This window comes from Vigna radiata, chromosome 9 (assembly GCF_000741045.1).
Source record: "Vigna radiata var. radiata cultivar VC1973A chromosome 9, Vradiata_ver6, whole genome shotgun sequence".
NCBI classification, from domain to species: domain Eukaryota; kingdom Viridiplantae; phylum Streptophyta; class Magnoliopsida; order Fabales; family Fabaceae; genus Vigna; species Vigna radiata.
Window position 1 is genome coordinate 18445272 of NC_028359.1, and position 13356 is coordinate 18458627.

The 13356-nt window shown below is 32.3% G+C and overlaps 1 pseudogene; it reads left to right on the forward strand.

Moving 5' to 3' along the window:
• Positions 1-4374: 4374 nt before the first annotated feature.
• Positions 4375-6216, forward strand: LOC106773480 (annotated as a pseudogene).
• The last annotated feature ends 7140 nt before the right edge of the window (positions 6217-13356 follow it).

Sequence of the window (13356 nt, forward strand, 5' to 3'; positions counted from 1 at the left end):
TTTATCTCGATGGTTTAGTCACAAATTTATAATTTCCTGACTAGAACCAATTAAAAAATGCATGAGAAAAAGAAAGAAAGAAAGGAAAAAGATGTCTACATAAAAAAAGGTAAAGAGATATGTACAAGGAGCTTAATTTTATTAAGCAAAAATGAGGATTATAGGAACACACACATCTCCCTTTGTGCCCTAGAGAAGGTTCAACATTTCATATTCAAGGTCAAGTATATGCAATCTCACAAGGATGACTCCCTGAACCTAAGGATCAATGGTCACTAGAGCTATGGTCCCCTCCATAGCATCTCCACAACAGTCGAGTAATCAACTAGGTGTGAAAATGCAAATGAAGAGAACAGACTCTAGCTGGAGTTCTCACGATAGCCAAACAGGCAGTATGGCCCAAGTGACACCGCTACACAACCCCTCTAATTCTAGGCTGCACTCAGACCCGGGTATAGGGCCTCACTCAATAGATGCATAATATGTGAGTGTGTGTGAAGGGAGAATGCCATGCACCCAAACCCTCACCTGCAAAACAACCAGAAGATTCCCAGGCAGATATAAACATGTTTTCNAATATGTGAGTGTGTGTGAAGGGAGAATGCCATGCACCCAAACCCTCACCTGCAAAACAACCAGAAGATTCCCAGGCAGATATAAACATGTTTTCCACCTTAGGGTTCAATATCCAACAATTCACATGCAGTTATTCCAAATATCAAGCATAGACAAAGAAAATGGGAAGAAAAACATAAAGAAAAACCACATCGAATTCGTGCATCTAATTAAATGGCTTGAATATCTAGCTAGTCCCTAGTGGAGTTGCCATCTGTCGCAACCAGAATCGCGACGGGACGACGATCCAAAGAGAAAAAATTTGAAAAAATGTTTTGGAGTCGCCACCATAGTTTATTTTGGAAAACTATGGAAAAAACCATAAAATGATAAGGCAANGTCTACAAAACCAAATTCTGGTTTNGGAAGTCGGTTACGTATGGGGAAGGTGTTAGCACCCCCACAACGCCTGCCCTAAGGCAGTACCTTTAACTAAATACACGAACTTGAAGTGGTTTGCAAAATGTTTAATTTCCNCTAAAAATAAAATTCTAAAGAAACAAAATATATTTTTGTGTTTTTTGTGCCCGACAAGGATTGACCTTGCTCCTACGTATTCTCAGTTGGACTGAGAAATCAGGGTTACGTAGTTCTTTAAAAACTGATTGGAAATTTTGTTTGGAGAATTGTTTGGAAACATGATGTTTTATATTTTTTGTTAATTTTGGAGAGAAGATGAAAACGGTTTTTAACACAAGGCTGACGCTAATGGTCGCACGTGTGCTTAAACCTCCTAAAATAATTTTTTTGAAATAGGAGAAGAAAAAGGTTTTCGACACAAGGCTGATGCGAATGGTCACACGTGTGCTTAAACCTTTTGAAATATTTTGTTATTTTTCTAAACAAGGAGGAAAAGGTTTTAACACAAGGCTGATGCGAATGGTCGCACGTGTGCTTAAACCTCTTAAAATAATTTTTTATTATTATTTTTTTTTTAAAAGAAGGAGGAAAAGGTTTTAACACAAAGCTGACGCGAATGGTCGCACGTGTGCTTAAACCTCTTAAAATAATTTTTTATTTTTAAAAGAAGAAGAAAAAGGTTTTTAACACAAGGCTGACGCGAATGGCCGCACGTCTGCTTAAACCTTTTAAAATATTTTTGTTGATTTTTGAATAGGTAAATATTTGAAACGGAAAGATAAAATAAATAAGTAAATAAACAAAAATAAAAAGTAGAAATGAAATAAAAAGTTGAATAAATATAAAAAAAACAAAATAACAAATAGATTAAAAGAAAAAAGGAAAAGGTAAGAGGGTGCCTAAATGAGAAAATGGGGTGTGAAAATGGAAAACAAAAGGGTGTCTAAACCTTTTTCCTTTTAAAAAAACGAATTGGGCCTAAGCCCAAGTAGCGAGGGGTGCGGAATAGAAACATAGGGGGTGCAGAAAGGATTTCCTGTTTAATTGCCGACTAGGTCCAAGCCCATATGAAAAGGGGTGGTGAAAAGTGAGAGCGGGGGTGCGCTGCAGAAAAGAGCATGGGTGCAGAATGAGAGATGGGGTGTGCGGATGGGAGATATTTTTGGTGTGTGCGGATCTAACTTGGCTCCTACAACCAGACTGGGCCAAAGTCCAAGTGCAAAGTAGTGTGACCTATCAGAAACTAGGGGTGCATAAGCAAAATGTTTTTCTTTTATTATTATTATTTATGTTTAAAAGAAAAGAAAAGGGTCGGCCTCAAGTCAGGTCCATGTTCCCTCATAAGAAGTTTAGGGGTTCAACCATCTCCCCTCATTTGGACACTTCTCTTAGTTCCAGAGACGCAAGGTCTACTTGACATTATTGATATTCATATATATATATATATATATATATATATATAATAATAATAATAATTATTATTATTATTATTATTATTTTGTGATTAATATTTGTGATATTTTTCAACAGATTATTAAACTATTTTTCTTTCAAGTGCTAATTATTTTTTTTCATTTATAATAATAATAATAATAATAATTTGGTGATAATTGAAATATTTTATCCAAAGACATTAAAACGAAAATTTATTAATTTTTTTCTTTATAAAAATAACATTTAAATATTTAATTATCTATACCTATATATATATAAAGGGATTATTTTTTGTGTCCACATTTTTTTTCTAGTTTTATCCTTTAAATAAAATTTTCTTAAACTAAAATGATTATTTTATTAATTTTATCTTTTAAATTTTTTTTTCAAAATTTAACTATTCTTTAATGTGATCGTTTTTTTAAACTTAATATTTTTTATAACCATAATATCTATAAAATAAATAAAAATTATTTATGATAAAATTATAAATTTATTTACACTGTTGTTATTTTTTATCAAGCGTATATATTTTTACTAGTTTTAAAATAAATGCAATTCAAATTCAGTGTATTTTAATTTTTTTCTTCTGAAATTGTAAAACTATATAAAAAATATTCAAAAGATTAATTAAAACAATCAAACTTAGTATATTTAAAATTTTCAAAATTACTAAAATTTTCTCTCCAAACACAAACTAAATAAATTATTAATTAAAAAAAAATCATATGCATGCAAATCAACAAGTCTTTCTTTGTTAAGTAAGCCAAGATAACATATGTTCCTCGAAAGCTCTGATTATCCAAGTTATTTATTTCCACTTGAGACCCTCTTCCACCAGTAAAACACCATGTGCACTTCACTACAAATTACTTCACAATCAATCCATCAACGGTTTTTTCTTCCATAAGAGTTAAACGAAAAAAATAATAATGATAAAATTATGCATATTTATATTTATTTAACATACATTATAAAGATAAAAATAATTATAAAGATAAAATAGTTATGAAAGAATAAATTTTGTATTTTTTAAAAAGATAAAAAAAAACAGTATCAAATAAATATAAATAATATATATGTTAAAATATATTTTTTTAAACAAAATTTAAGAAACTCTTTTGACACATCTACACTCATATAACATGATTTTTATAATAAGAAAATAAAAAATAATGTGTTAAATAAGTATAAAAGTGTGTGAAAATATATTTTCTCATATATAGAGTTATTAATAGAACGAAATACATTTATACTTATTTGACATACATTTTGTAAAATAGTCATAGAAAATAAATTTTTGTATTTGTAATAAAAAAAATCAAATAAATATAAAAAATTTGTATGTATGAAAGTATCTTTTTTCTTTTTATTACTTATAAAAAATACACATAATATATATATATATATATATATATATATATATATATTTAAAGAATTTATATGCTAATATATATATATTTCTTTATAGAATTTATATGCTAATTTTTCAATAATAAGCTGACTTACGATGTGCAACTGATAATGTGGTTCTTCTCATTGTCTGTTAAGCTATTGCAAACCTATGTGCCAATCCTTGTAGAATGTTGATGATAACGAAACGACCATGTCCAAAACTATTAGCCACATTTTCTTTTCATAAAAGACAGCAGGTAACAAAACGACGCGTTTGATTTGGCTGCTAAAATATTTTGAAGTCAAACACTATTCGCAGATTGAAAGTCATAACATTTGAATATATAAGTCATATTTTTTTGTTCTAATCATTGTGCTAACAACTTCGATGTAGATATATTCTTCATAAAACTGACGACGGTGCTTTGTATATTTAATTACTTAATTAATTAACTAGTTCTAGCAAAAGCACATACATGCATGGCCATGGAGAAGCAAAAAGCTACAAGCAAACGTAAAAGAAAATGAAGAAATCAAAGTTGAACCACATGATGGCTGGAAAAGGTTCCTTAGAATTTCAACATTAACCTTTAAACTTTTCTCTATATAAAGAAACCAAGATTAAGGCATAAGACATATTCCACTTACGTTCTATCAAATTAATATCATTCATTCAGCTTTCAAAGTAAAGCAGGTTGATTAAGCAGAAGCCATGCCAAGTTTTCGTTTGCTCCTACCATTGTTCATTCCTTTCCTACTATTCTCTTTTGTTTCTTGTTATTCTTTGAATGACGTTAAACTTTGGTGCAACCAAACCCCAAACCCTCAACCATGTCAGTATTTCTTGACCAATAACCCCACTTACATGTACAAAACCATCAAGAAGAAATCTGATTTCTTCCAGCTTTCGTTGAAACTTGCTCAAGATCGTGCTCTCAAAGGCCATGCAAATACCCTCTCACTTGGTTCAAAGTGCAGAAACCCTCGCGAAACAGCTGCGTGGGCTGACTGTGTTGAGCTTTATGAACAAACCATTCGTAAACTCAACGAAACGTTGGACCCTAACACCAAGTGCTCCCAAGTTGATGCTCAAACATAGCTCAGCACAGCTCTCACTAACCTCGAGACATGCAAAGCTGGGTTCTACGATCTTGGGGTTCAAGACTATGTTCTTCCTTTCATGTCCAACAATGTTACCAAGTTACTCAGCAACACTTTGGCACTCAACAAACTTCAATATCAAGACCCCAGTTACAAAGATGGCTTTCCAACATGGGTGAAGCCAGGTGATAGGAAATTGTTGCAAGCTTCTTCTCCAGCTTCTAAAGCCAACGTAGTGGTGGCAAAAGATGGGTCTGGAAAGTACACAACGGTGAGTGCAGCCATTAATGCTGCACCAAAGAGTAGCAGCGGAAGGTATGTGATATATGTGAAGAGTGGAGTATACAATGAACAAGTTGAGATAAAAGCAAAGAATATAATGTTGGTGGGTGATGGTATTGGAAAGACCATAATCACAGGTAGCAAAAGTGTTGGAGGGGGCACCACAACCTTTCGTTCAGCCACTGTTGGTAAGCCAAAACAATAAACTTTTTCTTAATTAGTGTTACTCATCTGGTTTACCAATTTCTTGTAGATAAAAAAGAGTTATCCAAGGATTAAGCATTTAATATAATATATAACTTTTGCAGCTGTTGTTGGAGATGGATTTATAGCACAAGACATCACGTTTAGAAACACTGCTGGTGCAGCAAATCACCAAGCTGTTGCATTGCGTTCTGGATCAGACTTATCAGTGTTTTACAGATGTAGTTTTGAAGGTTACCAAGACACACTATACGTTCATTCTGACAGACAATTCTACAGAGAATGCAACATCTATGGCACAGTTGATTTCATATTCGGCAATGCTGCTGTTGTGTTCCAAAATTGTAACATCTTTGCAAGAAATCCTCCCAACAAAGTGAACACCATCACCGCCCAAGGTCGAACTGATCCAAACCAAAACACTGGAATTTCCATTCACAATTCTAGAGTGACAGCTGCTTCAGACTTGAAAGCAGTCCAAAACTCTGTTAAGACTTATCTGGGAAGGCCATGGAAGCAATATTCTAGAACAGTTTTCATGAAGACTTATCTTGATGGTTTGATCAATCCAGCAGGTTGGTTAGAATGGAGTGGTGATTTTGCATTGAACACATTATATTATGGAGAGTACATGAACACTGGTCCAGGTTCTTCTACTGCTAGAAGAGTTAAATGGAAAGGTTATCGTGTGATAACTACGGCTTCTGAGGCTTCAAAGTTCACTGTTGCTAATTTCATTGCAGGAAACACATGGTTACCTTCCACCAAAGTTCCTTTTACCTCTTCGCTGTAAACAAGCACTGTTTGTCGTATGTTGATTTCTTTGATTGGTTTCATTTCTTTCATTTTGTTGTGATTGTTATATAAAATTGCCATAGCTTGTTCTTGATACAATTGGAGACTAATTGATATATAGATTTATATTTTGGAAGATTGTAATTTGTACTGAGACATGTTCCTCAAGTGTAAGAATTTTCCTTTTTCAATAGAACAATTATATGAAGTTATTATACATATACACAATACACTCTTAAACTTTCTTTATGGATCAACATATATTATTACATTATTGTAATATAATTATCAAATATATTTAAATATGTAATTAGATTATAACTTCACTTAACTCATTGATATTATTATATTATATTGATATTTATGAAATAGTTGTTTTCTTTATGAGTTATTAGTTTTCTTTTATTAATACTTGTATCCATATACGATAGGATAATTATATTTAGACAACATTTTTTTAACAACATTTAGAACATTGATTATTAGTCAATATGTGATTGGTCAAAAATTGTTTATGATTATTATTATTGATTGTGGAATAACTTTTGACCAATCACAGATTGATAAATAATCAATGTTCAAATGTTGTCAAAAAAAATGTTGTCTAAATATCATTATCGATAAGGATTGAGTTGTACCATATTCTGTAATAAATCGTTCGTTTTTCTCCATATGTTATTTTCTTCTTATTTATAAATTCATCGTTTAATAAGTTAAGATTGTAAAAATATTTTTCTTTTTCGAATTTCTTTTATCTTTTATTGTTTAATTTCAATTAGTGGCTAATAAATATTCTATTAATTAGAGATATTTTCTTACGCAATTTTTATTTCTGTTTATATTTTATAATATAATTATTAACTAATTTTTTAAATAAAATATAATTCTTAATCTAAGTTTATCCTTTTCTCTTTTATATTTATCTATTTGTAGTTTCTACTCCGTACCTTCATATATTTTTAACTATTTTATTGTTTCTCTTTCATATATAAACTTGATCAATTGAAATATATTATTAACATAATAATGTAAATATTTAAAAGTTTATACACAGCCGTGACAACTCTGTATATATGCTTGTTATATATATACATGATAATCGAAATTAAAGTCATTACAATAAACAACTTTATATTCCAGTTTTAATTTTCATTGACCAATAATATGTTTGATAAACATGGAAGTATAATTCCTCCAATAAATTACTATAAATAATAAGAATTCATAAAATCGTGTTTTTAGAATTGGTAATATCGTTTAAATAATACGATTTAAATATTTTAATATTAAAAATTCTAAATATAAATAAATGTTTGGATAAACTAGTTTGGATAAACTGAGCATGATAGAAAATTTGTTTTTAGGTTGGTCTTTTGCTATTGAACTGTGTTTTGGTAAAATGTTAGAATGATGGTGAGAAATTCGTTTAGAATTAGTTAGTTTTGGGACTCAAATTAAGGGTTTTCATAGGTGATTTTTTAGAAAAGTTGAATTGGAGAGAAACCTAATGTTTGAGGTTTGTTTTTTAGTTATTTGTGGCTTGTTTAAGCACTTAGATTACAAAAATATGGTTTGTAACATGTAGAATTTGAGTTGTGAGTTTTTGAGTTATTAGTTTAAACTGGTGCATCTTAATTATGGTCAAATAAAAAAAAAATGGTAGAGCTGTCAAAACGGGCCATCCGACCCGGCCCACCACGGGTGGTTACTTAGTGAGCCAACTCAACCCGACTTATTTATTAGCGAGCCAGAAAAATTCGAACCTGATCCGATCCACCACGGTTTGGTGGATAAATGGGTTGACTCACTAGCTCACTTAATTACAGTTTTTTAAAATGAAAAAAATTACAAACTTTCTATAATTCAAATCTAAACAAATTTCACTCCCAACATGGGTACTTAAATAATTTTGAAAATAGGAAACTTAAATAATTTTTTCAAGCAAAGAAATAAAAATAAATATTTTTTATAAAATTAAAATTAAATTTTAATAAAATAAAATTAGGTAGGTGGATTAGTGGGCCAACCCGGCCCACCACAAGTTCAACCCACATGAGCCGAGTTGAAATTTGACCCGCATAAAAAAAATACAATTTTTTCAAACCCAACCCGACCCGGACTCGTGGTGGGCTAGGTTGGCCCGCGGGTTGTGACCCAGTTTGACAACTCTAGTTATTGACTAACAAATTTAAATAAATATAGTTTTACATTCGTTAATTTTCTAACAGACTTGAATTAGTATTTTTACATCTGCTACTTTTCTAACATACTTAAAAAAAAGTGCCTCTACCTTTTCTAAGAGACATAAATGAATACTTTTACATCTATAACGTTTTTAAGAGACTTAAAAAAGTGTTTTAACCTACATTCACGTTTTCACTTTTAACCCTTCAAACATTTTTCACTTTTCAACCTTTATACTCCTACTCATTACGATGCTGCTATTTCAACAACGTTTCTTCAACAATAACACCATTATTTCAGTGACATATAGGTACGATGAAATAATTTTTTTTATACATGGAGGATGTGTGTACTCTATTTTAAATAACAAATCTTCTTATGAGAGTGAAAGGGTGGGTACTTGGGGTAGACACCTAGAAATTGGAATGATAAGAAGAAATGGCAAACTACTTAAATGATTTGGTGATAAAACAAAAGGTATTTTTAACTAGAGTTAAATTCATGAGAAACAGAATGCAATAACCGATTAGGATTTGGTATAGGAAATGAAAAATGTCCATGTGAGATGTGAATAATAGCACTGTTTGATGACTTATGTCCAAATCCATCATGGACCCATAAGGAGAAGGGTAGAACTGTCCAAATAAAGACCAAAGTTGCTAGCTGCATCACCACTCATTGCTAAGCACACCTTGGCAAGATTTTCCTTCCATCAGCACCAGATCACGTGATGACTTGTTTTAGCACATTTTAAATAAGTCTTTCTAGAAGGCCTTCATCCATTACACATGGGATACCACGTGGCAGCTGATCCACAATTCTCGGTCCATCATTTACATGTTGCAGCTCCATGGATAGTCTATAAATTCATGGTAGTTTTCATTGTAAAACACTTTTGGTTGATAATAGAGAAACTTTGCTGAAATGCATTGTCAATTTCTCCTTCCTGAAAGTCACTCCATGCTTTGCTTTTTCCTCTGCAACTTCCTTCCTTGTGTGAAGGCTTTCTGAGTTGTAGCCATTTCATTCAAAGCTTCCTCCATTTCACATCACCTCTGCAAACACCTTCATCCGCTGCATTCCTTCCAAACATATCCATCCAAAATAAAGCCTCTGCAACAGTCACGACTCTGCACACTAGGTCCGGTACTGTTCCATTGGTTTTCAACCTCTACGTTGTTTTTTCAAGCTTATAATCTCACGGATCTGGAAGAATACATCAAGCATGGATTCATCACTGCTAGTGAGGAAAAATGAAAATGAGATCTCAAAAGAGGGTGGAAATGGCTACTTGACAGTGATGATGTTGCGAGCAGTGAAGATATTGGTATGAATTTGGATAATCCCATATGATTGATGTGCTTATTCTCCATTTTTCAGTTTTTTCGTTTTCTATTGTTCTCTATTTCTCCAGTCAAAACTAAACTTACTCTGATATAGATTTTTATTAGATTAATTTCTTTATCGACAAGATATTTACAAAAATCCAACTTTCATATTATTTATAACTAGATAATTTTATATTTGTTTCAGTAAGAACTAAAAAATATTTTTTTACTGAAATTAAATTTTTTTATATTACCAAAATCACGAGAAAGATCAATATGTGACGGATTAAACATTGTTAGTTTTATGATAGTGAATTTTTCTTTCTCTTTTATTATCATCATAAGAGATAATTTCTTAAATATCAGATCAATCAATCTAGATTTTCTTTTGGGTCAATATTAACAATATTTATTAAATGGTGTCTCTACACTACAATTTTTTCAATCAACGCCTACATGTATTGTTATACATTTTAGTTCATGTCATTTATGTTTTCTTATACAAAATAAGAACTTCTAATTTCTTAACTAACATTAATTATAATTTTTCAATTAATATTAATAAAAATATTTTTAATCTATGTCAATTAAGATTCATATATTATGTTATTTTACTAATGTAAATTAAAGCTTTAAATTAATGTTAAAATAAATCATTTTTTAGCTATCTGTGTTGGAATTATCTATAGGTTAAAGTGAATTAATGTTAAATGGATTTGACTATTAGATGGAATGTGTACAGACATTGGAGGTTGCACATTTGTTGCTTATGATTTTCTTCAAAGATTCTCTTGTACTTTTCACAAGATCATGGGGAAGGATTATACTATGCTATGACTTTTCCACGCCATTCACCATACAACCAAATCAAAACGTGCATAATAATTAATTCGACATATTCCACCATTAAATATTTGGTTGAAATTCTGTTAAATGATCGACAGACTGTTTTATTGTTAAAATATATATTTGTTACACTTTTATATGGTTCGTTATTTTTTTTTTAGGTTTAATCATTTAGATTGTCTCTATTTATGTTGGACTTCCTCAATTAGGTCCCAATATTTTAAAATGTCTCAATTAAGTCCTTGTTTTTGCAAAATTGAATCAAATAAGGGCTTGCCGTTAACTTGGGTGGACGACGTTAAAATTGAGTGTGTGTGGCATCCAGGCTTGGCTGAGGTGGCAGTTTATGCTGAGCTGAGTTGGTTGTCTCACATTTTTTAATTAAATTTCTTTGGAAATAATTGATGCACACAAAACGCAATGTTTAAATAACTCATTTCAGCCTAAATCAAAACGTGCGTTTTGAGTGTCGAACATTGAAGAATAAAGGGAAATTGCGAAATTGGGGATTTTGGGGGAAATTGGGAACTCGGAAGGGATTTAAAACCCTAAATTGGAAGAGAATAGGTGTGCCTGAGGAGAGCGGGGTTGGTGTTGATGGAGCTTGTGGAGGTTGTTTTTGTGCAACGATGTCGAAGACGATTTAAAACCCTAAATTGGACCATTCTTGTTGTTCGTCGAGCTGCAATGTATGGCGGAAGGAGAATCCTAATCTTTGTTCACCCATTTGCCATTTTGGAGAGAGATGTGCATTGAGAACTGCTAAAACTATCAAGAATCGTGGGAAGAAATTTTGGCGATGCTCGAAGTATAAGGTATATTCATTTCAGCTATTTCTTATGTCGAACTGTTTATGAGAGTACGTTTACGTTTGTGTGTTTACAGATTGGTATTGAAGACGGGGGTTGCAACTTCTTCAAATGGTGCAATGATGTTGCAGAACAAGAAATGGAGGCGTGCTTGAAGAGTGAAGGAATGAAATAAAGTATGCTGAACTGTGAAGAGTTGGATAGTAATAGGAAAATTTTAGTTAAGTTAGAGAAGTGTGTGTTTAGTGTTGAAAAGTGGATGAAGCTGTTGTTAATTTTGGTTGGTGTTTTATGTGTAATGAACATAGTTTTAGTTTCAATGATGATAAGAATGGGATAATCTGTTGTAGCTCTGTTGTGTCTTGATTCCATTTTAATGAAGATGAGAGTTGTGGCGAAGAATGGGATAATTTGTTGTAGCTCTGTTGTACCTTGATTCATTGGAAGCCCTTATTTCATGAAAAATGAGTCCCATTTTAAAAGTTGCTATTCACTATATTTTCCTTTATAAATTCATATGGCATAAAGGTGACTTGCTCATCTTTGAAATATAAAAATATAAAAAAATTTGTGTTTCCTGCTTCCACTGAAATGGGCAATGTAGTGATGTCTTACATAAATCTCATTCAAAAAATCTATTCTAGTTTTGCACTGCAGACAAATGAAATACTAAGTGTGTATTCTGACTTAATAAAAAACTTGTACATATCAGACCGAATAAAATACTACTCGTACACTTAACACTTAAACAACAATAGAAAGATCAAGTCCATGAAATAAATTGTGGCAGTTAGGATGCTTCCTCGCTGCTTCCAACCGTTCGGCCTGGTCATCCTCACTTGCCTACTGTTCGGTAGACTCGCTCCCCTTTGTCAACCGTTCGGTCAGCTTGCTCCCCAGCCTTCCACTGCTCGGCATGCTTGCTCCTCTTTGTAAACCGTTCGGTCATCTTGCCCCCTGCACTCCACCGTTTGCTCTCCTTCTCTCTCTCCTATACCTTCTTCTCCTTCTCATATGTTTTCCAACCCTTACGATTACCTCCCTCCTTATACCCTAACAAACTCCAAGTGCTAACCCCACCCAAGTTTTGGACATCATAATAGCATATCAGTTTTGCCACATATTAGTTCAAGCACATATCAGTTTTGGCACAACTCCAACTGCTAAGCACACCCAAGTACCCTGCTTATATGAAACTAGATATCAATAGTTTAATCACCAAATTTCAATTCCACTAATGGAAAATTAGAAAAACAATCAACTTCCATACATATGTAATTAGCAAACAACACTGCAAATTCATTAATCAGTAAAAGTTGTCATACAAATGCAGCTGTCCAAAAGGAAGTTAAGCACTTGATAAGAGTTTGAACTAACAAAATACAGTTTGCACTTAATAAGACTCTACACATGTAAAAAACTCTACACATGACTTATAAGGCAGCTTCATCTTCATTTGTTGATGGCAGCATTAGTTCAGTTGATTGGGTGCAAGAAGTTCTGTTGTGACCCAGTTGCTTGCATATTCCACATCTTTTTTTTATACCACCCTTTGTCATTCTGTTATCGTCCTTCACCAACTCCCATTGCTCCAACCTTCGCTTCTTCTTTGGTCTCCCAAGCATTATTCTTTTTGGTGGAGGTAACAGATCAACATATGGGTAATCTCCCACATGTTTTTACCATTAATTGGATACACAATTGGACAGTAAGTTTCTTCATATGTTGTCTTCCTAAAGCAGCATGGTATGAAGTCCTCTGGTTGTAGATTTAGGAATTTCATAGCAGACAAAGAGTGGCAACATGGTACGCCACTGATAGCCCACTTCCTGCATGTACAAGAATGTTCATCTAAATTGACAACAAACTTGTCACCATCTTGGGAGGCATGGCGCACTTCAAAAAGCTTATCTCCTGGCCAATTGTCAATTATCAAAAAGGAAATTAATAATGAATACAACAATTAGATCACATTGGAAATCATGAAATAAATTGAGTAAAGG